We start from the raw sequence: 15,610 nt of genomic DNA on the forward strand, positions 1-15,610 counted from the left end.
TGTGGCACTGTTTTCAGTGCCACCTACATACCAATACAGCGATTTGGTAAATTTACCAATTCGGTAATTTACCGAATCAGTAAATTTACCGAATCGGTAAGTTTAAGGCCCCCTACATCTGAGACTCCAAATACCGGTCGATAACGGCCGAAATCGGCCGTTACCGACCGGTATTTGCCTTCCTACATCTGGCCCCACGTTTTTTATGAAGGCCCTCACCCACCAACCTAGTTGGTGGCATGCTTCATCATCTTCGGGCCCCACCGAGGTACCGAGGTGTGCTGCGACGCCTGGTTACAGCGGAGCAGGTTTTGTTACGTGAGTGTGGGTGCTGGTGTACAGAGTGAGGTTTTAAAATTCTGTCTGAGGGGTCTCAAACAGTTGTTTTATTGGTGGGCCCCTGGCCGAGTTAAAAACAAAGGCTTTTGGATGTGTAGGGATGGACTTATGGTCTCCCACATCCAATGTGGTATACTAGTTTCAGCCAGGCCTTATTTCTAAACTGGCTTTCTTCAGGGCCTTTTATGTGTAGGGGTGCTTGTCAGTACCCTGTATGTGTAGCACACACTTAGGTGCTGTAAATGTGAGAGGTTACCTCTCCATTTGTACCTGTGGAAAAAAAGGGGACAGGACAAAACAACCACAGACACATTTAGTTAGCAACACATTGTTTAAGGCACCTGATATGTGAGGCGGCGCCTGGTGCCTAACGTGTACATCGGATATCCGACAGTGATCAGGCGGTGGTGACGGTTACGTGGTAATTGGCCGATATGAGGTATTTTATGCGGTAATGGAGCTAAAAGCCTGGGGCGTGCCGCCAAAGTTGTTGGGAGCAATAATTGAGCTTTATTTGAGCTTTATTCAGACACTTGGGTCCAAATGAAAAAAGGAGATGGTCGACGCCTGACAAAGAAATTCCACACAACCAACGGTTTAAAGCAAGGCTGCGTACTGGCCCCCAGCCTCTTTAACATCTACACCGCGGACCTAGAATGTGACCTACGTACCATTCAGGGGGATCCACCAAAATTGGACCACTCACCTATAATAAGTCTTCAATATGCAGACGACATTGTGCTCCTCTCAAAAACCCCCATCGGTCTACAACGCTTGATCTCCAAACTGTCGCAGTACCTCTCGAACGCACAATTGATTATAAACCTAAAAAAAAAACCATCCTATGCTTCGGCGGATTAAGAAAGAAAAAACAAAATTTCGTCTGGAAGATACATTCTACCTCTCTAACCCAGGTAGATCAATATAAATACCTGGGAATCTTATTGGACCACCGATTTAAGTTTAAACAGCACTTGGAACAGGGGAAATCCAAAGCCAAGCAGCTTCAATTTGCTTTTAAAACTGTCCAAAAGCAATTAAACGGACATTCCACTGGCCACATTCTTAAAATTGCAGCCGCTAAATTTCTGCCATCACTAACATATGGCTCTGAATTACTGGCAACCCGGGACTTCGCAGTGTTAAATCTCGCCCAATCCAGGCTGTTCAAAAACCTTTTCTCAATCCCGCGTCACATCTCTCAAGCCCAAATTCGTTTGGAGTTCGGTCTTACCAACCAGCTCCCGGCAAGACAAGGAGCACTCGTCAAATAATATTGGCGCATGAGGGATGCAGCAGACGAATCCCTGGCGCACCTTTGCTGGTTAGAAGTTGAAAAACAGGCCGGGCTTCCAGACTCAACATATAAGACCTTGAGGCAAGCTCTCGAAGCATTAAAACTGGAAGAATCCTGGCTTTTGCCCATGACTTATTCTGCTTTCAAGCTGATAACCAAGAAAGCAGTCAAACACGCATCATTACTCATGGATAAACCAGCAATGGCTGGCAAAAACCATGCCTGGATCGTTTTGCCGTCATATACCCACTTAAAACCTCAGGAATATTTGAAAGAATGCTTTAGGGACCACTACAAAAGGAAACTAAGCCTGTTAAGGCTGGGCTGCTTTTTGTCCAAAGATCTCACTCCAAGATGGCTACGGCTGTGGGCAACTCCCGACTGCCGCCTCTGTGGCAACAGCGCAGAGTCTTTACTGCACCTTATATGCATATGCCCGGCAGTTCAGAATCTTAGAAAAACGCTTCTTCAATCACTTCTAAGAGAAGCCCAGGTGAGAACTTGTAGGGCGGCGGTGATAAGATGCCTAAGTGGAACTTGGAGAGAACTCTCATGTAAAACCATAACATTTTTGAATCTCGCTGCCGTAGGGCTGGAAAACAGGGCAGCAACCAAAGAGGTCTCCGGACAATAGGCCAGGCTTTGGCCGGCCACGGACTCTTCCACTCTTTTCCCCTCCTCTCCAAACGGTCGCCTTTTTGTATTACGAGTTAAGAATTAACGTGCCCCCTGTTTGAACTCCCATTACTCCCCTATACCTTTTCACTTCTCCCCTTCTTATTATGAGTTAAAAATAATGTGCATCCAGAACAAACTCACAAGATTCCTTTCATTCTTTTTCCTTTTAGACATTTCCCCGCAAATTTTGCATATTTTATGATATCAGTTTTTAAGTTGATTTAAAGTTGATTTTGTGTTGTTTTTATGATGAAAATGTTGCTTGCATGGTGGTAAGTCCACCCTTTTATGATTTTTTTTTAAATCAAATAAAGTATTATCCCCCACTCAGTACACCAGCACCCACACTCACGTAACAAAACCCGCTCCGCTGTAACGAGGCGTCGCAGCACACCTGAGGTACACTCGGTATCTCGGGTGGGGCCCGATGATGAAGCATGCCACCAACTAGGTTGGTGGGTGAGGGCCTTCATAAAAAATCTAGTGTTTTTCCCTACGCAGACACATACTACACGTATATTGTCCTAGTAGCTAGTTTTTCTTCTTTATTTCATTAATCCCTAGGGGAAACAAACTAGCTACTCTAGTTCCTCTCTCTCTCTTTTGATTACAAAAGTGTGCATGTGCTTTGCCAGATCACACAACTATCATTAATATATGTTTGCCACAGGCGGATTTCGTTTTTGTATGTGTTGTTTGTCCAAATGTTGTTATCATGAAACTAACTGACATACAAACATGCCAGGCTCGAGGCAAACATATTGCCCTTTGATGTGCCATGGCATTGTAAGTATGTCAGTTCTTCAAATCTGAAAAAGTTCTCTTTGAAAGCAATGTCTTCTAGTTGCATCATCCAGTGTACTGGGGCTGTCCAGTCCCAGTCTTGTGCCAGTAGGAGGTCATTGATTACTTGAAGGGTTTCCTATTAAGGTACACTTGTGTAAAGGGCCTCTCAATCTCGACATAGCATGGTTTCTGTTACAGGGGTTGTAATCTATGTCTTGCAGGTTAATCAAAAGGTGTTTTGCGTCCTGTACACAGGATTTTATCTGCTTCACTAGCAGGGGCGGAGGAACCAATCCATGAATTGTGATAAGTGTTCCAAAATTGAATATAAACCAGACACTATGGGTCTGCTGGGAGGAGGTATTTTATTTGGATGAATTTTTGTGAGTGTATAGAATAGAGGGACACGTGGTTCCCTGTTGATGAGAAAATCCCGCCCTTTTGTAGTAATCCATTACTTCCCCAGCACTTCATCATTAAGTCTCTTAATTAAGTTGCTTAAATGTTGTGTAGTGTCAGTTTTGAGAATCTGGTAGTTCCTTCTGACATGCAGCAGGATAACGCAGGCCTCTTTTTAGTCATCTCAGTTCTGGATTACTACAGCACTGCCTTTGTCTGCTGGTTTTATTAACATATGAGAGCTCTTCTAAAGCAGCTGAGGGCTGTTCTTTCCTGGTTGGTAAGATTCTGAAAAGTTCTTCTATTTAGTTGTAGTTCCTACAACTCTCTTGTGACTGCTTCCTCAAACACTAGTACTACCGGTGGTGTGGAGGATTGGGGGATTGGATTCTTGATTTATCCTTCAGATCCATGTGGCCATCATGGGTATGTAAACTATGAAATATGTAGGAGGCAAGCAGGCTTGGGTTAGACTCATACTACTAATACGCATAAACCTGCTACCACAAGAGATTACAAATTGAATAGATGAAGAGCGAAAAGAATAAACAAAAAAAATTCCGCTTTCCTTGAAACTGTGTACAGAATAATTTCCCAAGGAACAGCAAGTAAAATCTTTTAATTATAACTATTTGCATTGTTGGAGGCGCTAGGGGGCGCGCAGCGGGATGGCTGCCTGAGTGAGCGGCTCCGCCGGGCAGATCCAAAACCGGCGATTCAGGTTACTTTAACGCAAACCGAACATGTTCACGAACACCAGCAGTGCATGCGAATACCTGCTGCATCGATGACCAGACTCGGACAGTCACCACAAGCTTTCCCCAGTGACTAGTCGGCTTCGGAAGGCGGCCGTGGCCCCACAGCAACATGGCGACGGGATGCGCACCCGAACCTTGAGACTCCGCAGCCCCCGACAAACCATGTGGTGACAGGAGCGCCGTGGCTGACTACAGACGGAGGACCGGGGGATGAGGTGAGCCGTCCAAACGCCGTGAATCGTGGTACGGCAACGGTTGAGGGCCGGGCTGAAGGCTCCACCGGGACGTATTTCTGATGCGCAAAATGGCGGCGCCCACTAACCCGTGTTCGCGCTATTGCCAGGTAGCGGCCACAAACGTTGACACACTACATGCCCGCTATCGGCTCAATCAACGCTACGTTACTGAGGTGGATGGGCACGAAATAGACACTTGGGGGGCACTATGAACATCACCTGCGCACATGCCCGCTAGGCACTCCACGGCGTTTACAAGATGGCGGCACCCGTAAATCGCGAAACTGCTACGGAACGAGCATCTAAACACCCACATAAATGCTAATGCTGTGGCCAATTGCGGCACACGAACCCCGCGGCCGGACCTCACGGGACTCGGTAAGGACCTCAGAGTGCGCCTAATCCTCATTTACTGATCTTCTGTCCCTCGCGCCAAAACAGATCTCTCCAACATACGTCGGGAGACACCGGTCAGTGAGCAGTGGGCAGTCGGCCTTCAACCTCAACGACATACTCCACTTGAGCGAAGACAGCATTTGTCATACCAGTCCACTGCTTGCAACCATGGGTAAGCTGGACAGACAACAGTCAAAAATAAACTTTGAAACGCGTAAAACACCTAAAGGTCCATCCGAGTCTCTAGATGGGGACACGGCCGCTGGGGGCTCGGAGGAATGTAATATGGTGGACATCCTCAAAGCCATCAAAACTAATCTGCAGGAGATTAATGGAAAGCTGGATGGCCTAACGGGTCGTATGGATAAAATGTCTGCCACGGTAGAGAAGCATGGGGAAAGACTGGACGAGGCTGAGAAACGAATCTCCACGGTGGAGGATGACGCCCGCTCCACCACTACCACCTGCACTGGCATGGAGAAGGTACTGGAAGTTATCAAGGCGAAGGCGGAGGAGTTGGAAGCGCGATCGCGTAGAAACAACATACGCATCGCAGGCCTGCCGGAGACTACCAACACAGAGCGTATGGAGACGTACGTCGAACAACCCAATACTCAGATCCCTCAGATCACTCAGATCCCTGATGAAACCACACCAATCTAACAAACACCTTAGATCTGATTCACTTGCACTGGCCTCCATCCCTAGAATAAAAAAGGCAAGATCTGGCGGCCGCAGGTTCGCCTACAACGCGCCAAAGCTCTGGAACACCCTCCCACTAGCCATGAGGAGTGATCATAACCTACTCTCCTTCCGTAAAAAATTAAAAACTTGGCTCTTTCCCTAAAAACCTTCCTGTTCTGTCCCCTTTTGGAATAAACTAGGTCCTCTCAGCGCTGGGATGCCCAAGGGTAGCTATGCGCTCTATAAATCCACTTCCAAATTCCAAATTCCAAACTATGCAAGGACATCTTTGGTGCAGATGCCATGTCACCTATTTTTATTATTGAACGCGCACACAGGTCACTAGCGCCGAAACCTCCGGTGGGTGCAACTCCCCGACCGATAGTTGTGCGTGTCCTGAATTACAGGGACAGAGAAACCATCTTGCGACTCGCGAGGGAAAAAGGCGACATCACCCACCAAGGAAATAAACTGGACTTCTATCCGGACTACACATACGCCGTTCAACAAGCGAGGAGGGAATTCGCGAATGCCAAGACCAAACTTCGAGAAATGCAAATGCCCTACGCCATGCTTTACCCAGCACGACTCAGAGTTACTTGAGAAGAGAAACCATTCTTTCTAACAACGCCTAAAGCTGCAATGGATTTCATCAAAAGAATCACGTCCATGGGTAAAAAAACAAATGGCAGCGAGAGGCAACAGGACTCTGATTGACGGTAAGGTGTCGACGTATTATGATATGCTACATCCCGGATAGAGGTCTGCTTTCTCCTTAGCTTCAAGGTGACAGCCATGCAGGATCATGTACTTTCAGCGGTTGCTGGTAAATAAACTATCCCTGCATGAACAGTCCATACCCCTGCACTAATATATATTTGACCGCAGCGCCCTCTTGGTGTCCATTGTGGTCCACATATGATTATAATGTGAGGGTGAACATGGGGTCATTCCGGAACATGTATGGCAGGAAGGACAACCGAGACTGTCACGAGGTGCTTTCCATGTAGACATATTCGCAATCCTCTGCTGGGGGGGTTGCAGCGGGATTTGTTTTGCTTGTGTATTGCTGGATTATTCACTCACCGTTCAACCTACTATTTGCATTGTTATGCGTGATCTGCCCCCGCCCTTTTGGTAGGGTGGTGTATGTGCTTCCCCGGCGGTCCTCCACATGGGAGTTCCCCACAAAGTTATGGTTATCGAAGAAGTTGAGTGGGTAATATGGCTTCGGCACAGTTGGGGTGCTGATGTGGGTGGGTTTTGGGGCAGTTGGGGTATTTTTCAACTTTCATCACCAGGGCATTTAAGATGCATTGCCAACTCCCTACTTGAGTATCCAGTATGGTATAATTATTCACGCAGACTGTCAGTGAAATGTAATATGTCAATTGATCCTTTGTTACAGATGTCACACTTATGATACCCACATCCCCACAGATATAGCTAACACTGGCAACTTAACCCTAATGTCTTGGAATGTACGTGGCATCACTAATCCCAAAAAAACCAGACAGATTTTTGCGGGTTTTGACAGACACCACATAGACATCGCCCTGTTACAAGAAACTCATGTAGCCCCTACGATGTGCAGGAAAATTGGTGCTAGATGGGCTGAATCTTGTCACTCCTCAACATACTCATCTTACTCCAGGGGTGTAATGACGTTGGTCAGGAAAGGTACTAACTACAAAATCAGCAGATCCATCCTAGATCCTAATGGTAGATATGTAATAATCTCTGGAGTACTGAGAGGCCAACTCTTGACGTTGGTAAATGTGTAGGGCCCAAATATAGATTCCCCCGACTTTTATCAAGAAATCTCGAATCATATGCTGGAATTTGCAGGAACGACCATTATATGGGGGGGCTTCAACGTGGCATTAGACAACTCACTAGACCATTCTGAGGCCTCCACTGAGCCACACAGGCGTGCTAGAGGGAAAATATGGGACATAATGGAGAACATTCCCCTCAAGGACATCTGGAGAGTTAGGAACCCAGTAGAAACTGTAGCTACTCATGTTAATGTGACACACAGCAGTTGGTCTAGGATAGACTATTGGCTGGGGTCTGATGAAGTTCTATTATGGACGAAAACACTAACAACACTACCGAGGACGGTCACTGATCACAACCCAATCACACTGCAATTACAGATACCCCATTACACACCACCACCATTTAGCTGGAGGTTCAACGCTAAGGCACTTCTAGACCTTTTATATGCAGACACCGTTGCCACGGCAATCAACTAATACTTCCAATTGAATGTAGACTCAGTTGATGACCTGGGTATACTTTGGGAAGCGTTTAAGGTGACTCTACGCAGGGTTTGTATTAGCACTACAGTTGGAATACTGAAGGATATTCGGTACCAGATCACGAAATGCGAAGCCAGAATGAGGACGCTTGAGAGGGAATATGAACGGACACAGAACATTACTATCATAGGTGATCTTCGGCAGGTATACACTGAATATCAGGCCCATGCCACTGATGAATTAAACTATATCACTAAACGACCTCTAGCTAGACACTTTGGGGAGAGTGGTAGGCCCGGTAGAGTACTTGCACTGAAAATCTGTGAGGGAAAGAAACAACAAGTTATCACACAAATACGGGATGATAGGGGCACGATACTGACTAAGCCAGAGGACATACTCCGATGTTTTGTGGACAATTATAGCGCACTGTATGAATCCAAACACACATCGCCCCCAAAAGAAACTTTCGAATATCTGCGTGATGTCGCTATTGCTTGGCTTTCAGATCAGCAACGCGAATACCTAGCCCTGCCCATAACAGTAGAGGAGGTAACAGATATCATCAAGTCCCCTCCAAACGGCAAAGCACCTGGCCCTGATGGGTATACCTGTGAGTTTTACAAGGCATACGTAGACATGCTGGCTCCACATTTAGTCGCCATGTATGGCAACGCCTTTGATCAGGGTACATTGCCCCCGTCGCTGCGCGAAGCCATGCTGATAACGCTCTTAAAGCCTAATAAAGACCCGGATCTCTGTGAATCCTATCGACCTCACATAACATCAGGACACTGTTTGCTGTCTCCCATTTTTTAACACCCAGCACTAAAGCAGTGGCGGTCATGCTCGATGCCGCCAAGGCTTTCAATTCAATCGAATGGTCCTATTTACTCACAATGCTCCAACGTATGGGCTTTCCCTCTAGATTCATCTCATGGGTAACCCTCCTCTACACCAATCCAGTGGCCAGGATCCGTGTGAATGGCTACATTTCTGATTCCTTCCGCATCGAACGTGGCACTAGACAAGGGTGCCCTTTGTCTCCCTTATTATTTGCCCTTGCGAAGGAGCCACTTGCATGTATCATTAGGCAGACGCACAATCACTCAGCGCTTCATTTCACTGGCCGGTTGTTGCATATATCCATGTACGCAGATGATATGCTTTTATATATTAGAGACCCTGAACAGAACATGAATCCATTACTTCGTGAATACATTAAATTCGGCAGACACTCGGGCCTACAGATTAATTGGGATAAATCCTCCATAATCCCGCTCACCGACACCACGACACACCACGATACAGGCTTCCCGCTTGATTGGCATACCGACTCTATTAGATATTTGGGTGTGTGGTACAGTAGAGACCCTGAGGAGGTTATCCGAACCAACTATGGTAAGGTGTTAGACAAAATAGCAGTGAAGATTGACAGGTGGATACAACTACCATTATCATTGGCAGATCGCATTGCCCTTGTTAAAATGAATGTCCTCCCCAAACTACTGTATCTTTTCAACAATATACCGATCACGCCCCCGAAGGCAGTGTTCAAAAACATAACCTCGCTGGTTCTAAAACTCATCTGGGAGGGGAAGCAGGCGCGCATGGACCTACGCACACTGACATTACCTTATGAAAAAGGTGTTTTTTGTGTCCCGGACTTCTATCTGTACTACCTTTGTGCACAGGCGCAGTATGCAACATACTGGTACCATAAGGTCCCTTATTTGACGCACACAGCGGTCGAGGAGGGGGACGCCTCTCCGATTCCGCTAACGGCTATTATTACACATAAACGCCCACCACTACACTCAGAGGATATTAACACGATTGATACCACTGCTGACGCCTGGAGATCACTGGCCAGGTTAACACATAAATCGCCACTTTACGCACCAGCACTGCACCTGCACCATCACCCCCAGATCTCGGTCACTGCTGAACAAGTGGGTAGGTATCTACTGTAGCAAGCAGGCATAGACACATTTGGAGATCTTTATTGTGAAGGTACCTTCAGACACATAGACGATCTATCCTACATTAGCAATCAAACCACACTGTTTCGCTTCACCTACTATAGATTGCAACGAGCCATCCGTGATCTCTACCCAAACTACCCAGCGGAACCCCCCTGCCTGGAGGTACTACAAGACATCATTACATCTAGTTTCACGTCTGTATAAAAAAGCCCAGAGTGAGATACCGTTCACTTCCATTAAAGCGTGGACACACTGGAATGAGGCGTTACCAGACCCGCTATCCGAGAAAGAATGGTACACGTCCTGCGCACTAATTAGATTGCTCACTCCTAATGGTAACTTGCGCGTTCTTCATCTAAAGTATCTACATCAAACATACCACACACCGTCACGCCTTCATAGATTCGGGTTACGAGAGGATGCTAGGTGTAAACGCTGTGGGGAACAGGGCGCAGACTTTGTACATCTGACATGGTTATGTCCAAAAATACAGGAATTCTGGGGGAAAGTTGTTACGGTACTTCAGAAAATGGTAAAGGTGGAGGTCGAATGCTCTATAAAGGTGTGCATACTGGGTCTTCTGCCCGCGATCAAGGCGGGGAGGCGTAAGTTCTGTGTTGTGTCACTGCTTCTGACCAAAAGGCAAGTATCACTATGTTGGGGAGGTACAAGGGTTCCAAACGTGAGACAATGGCTACAGGACTTGGCATACTGTAAAACTACATTGCAGACTTACGAGGAGGAATTACCGGTCAGATCTCGACCAAAAGACTATTGGATTTATTTAACATCTTATTTGCAAGACAATTATGTCACCGACACACTGTGAATTCGAATGTGTCAAGTATTACGTTGTGGGAGTTTAAAAACCTGACATGGGTACTATGTTACACTACTGATTCCTGAACTGTACTGACAATAGCGATTTTCTCTTGTTCTTTTTACTTATTTTATACAAGATGGGACGATGAATGCAGAAATGTACTGGTTTATGTTGTATTTCCATTTTCGAATGGTTGTACTTTATTTGTTTTTTGAAACTCAATAAAAAGAATTTTAAAAAAATTTATAACTATTTGCATTGTTAGATTGATACACACAGGAGTTAGCCTCCGACCTTCCATGTACTTTTTTGTTAATATCACAATGTGATGCTACTGACAAATGCCCCGCACCCACACAAGCCAATAGCGTAGGGCAGAAACATGTTGGCACATTGAGTTTAGGGTCATAGGACCACAACATCCTGATTGCCCTTCTCCCTTTTCATTTTTATTATCCCTGTTCACCCCACCAATTAAGAGATACCAGGGGTGAACTAGGGATATTTGTCTTAATGTTAAAACACCCCAAACAGTAGGACAATTTGTTTCCTAAGTTCTCCCTGGAATATGGTCAAGACCACCCTGATTTATAGGAGTCAAGGTGAACCCGATGAGAGTGGGTGAGGGTTATACATAAAAAAAGAGGTTTTTCTCCTCTTCCCGCATCTGAAGGTGTTTGCAACTCATATACTTGTGTTTCCTTTTCTTTCTCAGTTTTTTAATTTCAGTGAGTGGATATCCTCTTGCGTATTAAAAATGTGTCAGAATGTACATTATGAGGTATAAATGGTAATTTCTGGTAGTATTTGTGAATAGTGTTATTAGTGTTAAAGTTATAGGTTTTTAATAAAATCTGTTATATAGTGTGCCGTGGTATACAGCTGTAAGTTTGTGGTATACTGAGGTACATGAGGATGAGAAGGCAGTATATAGAGGGCTTATGGCTGTGTTTACCAAAGGTAAATGGCAGTCATGTAGTTTTTAGCACAGTTGGGCTGCGTTCTGTGTTTCACTGCATTCTGGGCTATGGTCTTTGATATAGGTAAGTATTAGGTTCATTACTTTCATTACTTATTACCACTTTATGAAAGTGGTAATTGGTAGAGAAATGTTTTCATCGTTTTATATATTTTTATGGCACTTTACATAAAACTGCAAGTTTTGTAAAATTGGTTTTAAGTAGCGCTGTAATTTGTTCACATAACCATGATACTCCGTAGACTTTTTTGTACATATTTAAATATATATTTAAAAATACACTGTAGCATAATATTTTTCTAATATACTATATTGCTATTTTTTTCCTCCCATTTTTAAACCACAGTACTCTGTACATTTAAAACAAATATAGGAACTCAAAAACATGTTTCCCTATCTACTAATACCTTAATAAAGTAGTAATAGGCAGAGAATAAATATCAAACCTAATACTTACCTATATCTCAAGGTGTAATGCATAACTCAACCAAAGTGTACCTGAAAACAACATAGTTGTATTTAACTTTTGTAAAGGCAGTCATTAGCCAATGTCAATCTTGTTGTGTAATTCCTAGGAATCCCCAGGACCTGCATGTTTTGGATGACCTAAACTGTGGGCTTGGTGTCCAGATGGGGTATGCCAGCCATTAGACCAGCTAGCTCTACAGTGCCACTACCACCCCCTGTATCATACAGTGGTGTAGGTAGTTTCTTGCAGCCACTGAACATAACAACCCTGATTTCTCAGGGATTCGTCGAAAACAGTACAGTACTTTTTGCTCAGTCACTCATGCTCAGAAAATACACAGGGACAACTTCATGCATGAAAAGAATCCATAGAGGCGCTTTCTTCTTTCTACGTGTGCTATAGAATGCAGCACACATAGAGGAAGAAAACAACGAAGAGAAATACACATATTTCTCGATTTCTCTGGCATTTCCATCTTTACAGATCTTTGTAAATCTGGGAACGCGTTATAACCCATGGGTGTGGCAGGGGAACACCCACCACAATTATCCACATATATCCACATATATCCACACATACATATATCCACAAAGCCATGAAAAGCGACGCAGGGTGGCTTTGCCTGGGTTCCTAGATATGCTCCTGCGCTCTGCGTCTTCAGAGGGTCTTTAAATGTGATGCACCTGCAGTGCCAGTGGCTTCTAAATAAGCTGCTAAATTCCAATAGTTAAATTCCCATATTTTCTCATGCCTTGGCACTCACCAGTGCAAGTTAGGCATGTGGCCAACAGCTCGAGGTCTGCGCTTGATGGCATAGAGCATAAAGATGTAGGTGACAATATAACTGAGACAACGAAAAGAAATATGATCAAATACAGTAGATGAAGAACGTTCCTCCACCATTTTTAGGAAAGATCAGTTGCTTTGATGTGCCTCAATTAAATATTCAAACATTATTTTAGACTGGCTAATGCAATCATATTTGACCATGCTAGCCGCCTGGCTGTCACAATATTTTTGAGGTTTTGAAATGATGAAATGCCTATGTTGATGAGTGGTATGCGTCTCATGTCTAATGTTGCTTCTCCCCTCTTTTAGTGTTAGTTCCAGGTGACATGTTTCTGCTACCACTACACTTCCCTGTCCTGCTGCTGGCGGTGGCGTCCTTCACTTGCGCCAACCGACACTGCAGACCACCTGCCGGAGAGAGTGATTACCAACAGTTCCTCAGACAACATTATGACAGTGCAAAAGATGCTAGAGACTATTGCACTACAATGATGCACCGGAGGTGTATGACGAACCAGACTCCTCCATCGAGATGCAAAGTAACCAACTCCTTCATCCATGCCACCGCGAACCAAATCAAAGCCGTCTGCGGCGATGCAGGGAGCCCTTATGAAAATAATATGAGACTAAGCAATCTGCCTTTCAGAGTCACGACCTGCAAGAACCAAGGCGATGAATCCGTGCACCCCTGTCAATACAGTGGCAGAGAAACCACCAGGCGCATTGTCATCGCCTGCAGGGGCGGGAACCCCGTACACTTTGCAGAAGGAATAGTTGTGCCAAACTAAACCGCATCGCCATGCTCCGGCTTCTCTTTACTCCTTAACGAATATGGTGGTTGGTGCAGGAATTCTTACTCTCAAAAAGTGTTGTAATTGTTTGCTAAAAAGCTGTATAAAAATGAAATTCAAAGATACAATGGTGAAGTGTAACAACACAAACCGTCCGGTGTATGATGTTGTTGTTCGCCTCTGGATGCTGTTCACTGATGTAACTTTATACTTCTCTTTCCGACTAATAAACGGCTTCACAACACACACCAGATATAAAGTACTGGGGGGCATATTATCAAGGACAAGTGATACATTATCGCCGCTTTATCGGCAATTTCCTGCCAATAAAAGCGGCGATAATGTATCGCCTTTCCTTGATAATATGCCCTGGTTTCGTGGCTCTGAGAATTTAGCCAGCTCTCTGCTTGAGGCCCACATCTGTTCCTTCGGGTCCAGTCCCTTTGATGTTTAGGTGAAAGCACCGGCATCTGGCCACACCACAGTTTAAACATCCATTCACAGTAAAGGTGTCACTTTCCTCCGAAATGCCTCAGCTTGCTCCCTGAAAAAGTAAAATAGAATAACTCTCACCACAGCGAAATTAACTATATACATGTATTCTACAACCATAATCTAACAGCAGCATATTAAAAACATGATAACTCTTGTCTTCAAGTAAAAGACAAGACATGTACTGCCAAACAATGTATATAATAAGATGTGCTTAATTTGTACAATAATTGGAGCCGGGCTCTCGACAGGAGGCCACTGCAGCTTGCAGCACACATTTCTCCTAATCACGCTGCCAATACCAGGATCAGCACAGCTCCCATGAAACACACACTTATCAGTCTGACCATTAAGACTATTCTAGTGCCCCCATAGCTATAAGAATGGCCTTTGTCACAGGTATTAGTCATTTTAATGTATGTTGAATCAAAAAACCCATGTTGTTGTACTGTGCTCTAATTTAGGGCAATATGCCTCATGGTGGGGCTGTTTGTTTAAGTGCCAGTGTTGAAAGTTAAATGTCGGTGCTCTGCACCGAAAAGCACCTGCTCAAATTAAGCATTGCCCCTTATATCAAAAGTAAACATAATATTAGATGCGTTTATCGTTTTGAGATTATTGTAATTACATTGGATGGTTCAAATGAACAAGATTCTTTTTTTATGATCCCAGTCAAAGCAAAACATTCCAACACCAGGTATAGGTTTCACTGTAAACAGTTCACACACTCACCCAATCTCTCGCCACCAATGGAAATTAAGAATTCAAGGCATTTGCATATAAGAAACCGTCTTTCTATTATGTCTATGTAGGAGGATGTCCCTTTCCAGACCACCCACGTCATAATGTTCAACATTACAAACAAACCAATTACTGTGCTGAGCAATTTTCTGCAATATTTGGGGATTTGATTAAATCACTTGTGGGATCTTTGAGACCAGAAGCTCTTGTGGTGTGTGCTGTATCTGAAAACTGACTATATCAATTAAAATATATATGCTTTTCTTGTAATTTTTCAAAGAACGTTTAACATGCTGATGAATTCCTTTTCATGAATAAAGGTATTCAGAATATTTGGAGACAAATTACTTCTCTGCCCCCGCGTTTTCTAAACATTCTAGATTTTACTAAGCCAAGCATCCTATAATGTGGTATGAGTACAGATTCTTTTAATATATTTGTATTGATTTTGCTATATTGACTTCTCAGTAAAATCGGCATATCATTACATGAATCGATTATAGCTCGCATTAACTGCTGTCAACAGCAGCATATTATAGAAATAGTCAAAACCATCCCTTTCAGGCATCTCCACATGGTAGACCTACCTTTTTATGTCAGACTGTCCGCCACAAACGCGGAGCCTCCGCATTCATAAATTTACTCTCAGTGAAATGGAGTTGATGTCGCTATATTTCACACAACGCAGCGCAGTAAGACAAATT

General features: G+C 44.3%; 1 long non-coding RNA gene across 1 annotated transcript in view; it reads left to right on the plus strand.

The window, feature by feature from the left end:
* The window catches only part of LOC147700699 (uncharacterized), a 51,388-nt gene extending 36,150 nt beyond the window's left edge, over positions 1 to 15,238 (plus strand). The window contains exon 2 of the long non-coding RNA XR_015297406.1: positions 13,192 to 15,238. This is a non-coding gene — a long non-coding RNA (uncharacterized LOC147700699). The remainder of the gene's footprint in view (positions 1 to 13,191) is intronic.
* Positions 15,239 to 15,610: the final 372 nt, after the last annotated feature.

The sequence above is a fragment of the Lissotriton vulgaris genome, chromosome 7 (assembly GCF_964263255.1).
Source record: "Lissotriton vulgaris chromosome 7, aLisVul1.2, whole genome shotgun sequence".
NCBI lineage: Eukaryota > Metazoa > Chordata > Amphibia > Caudata > Salamandridae > Lissotriton > Lissotriton vulgaris.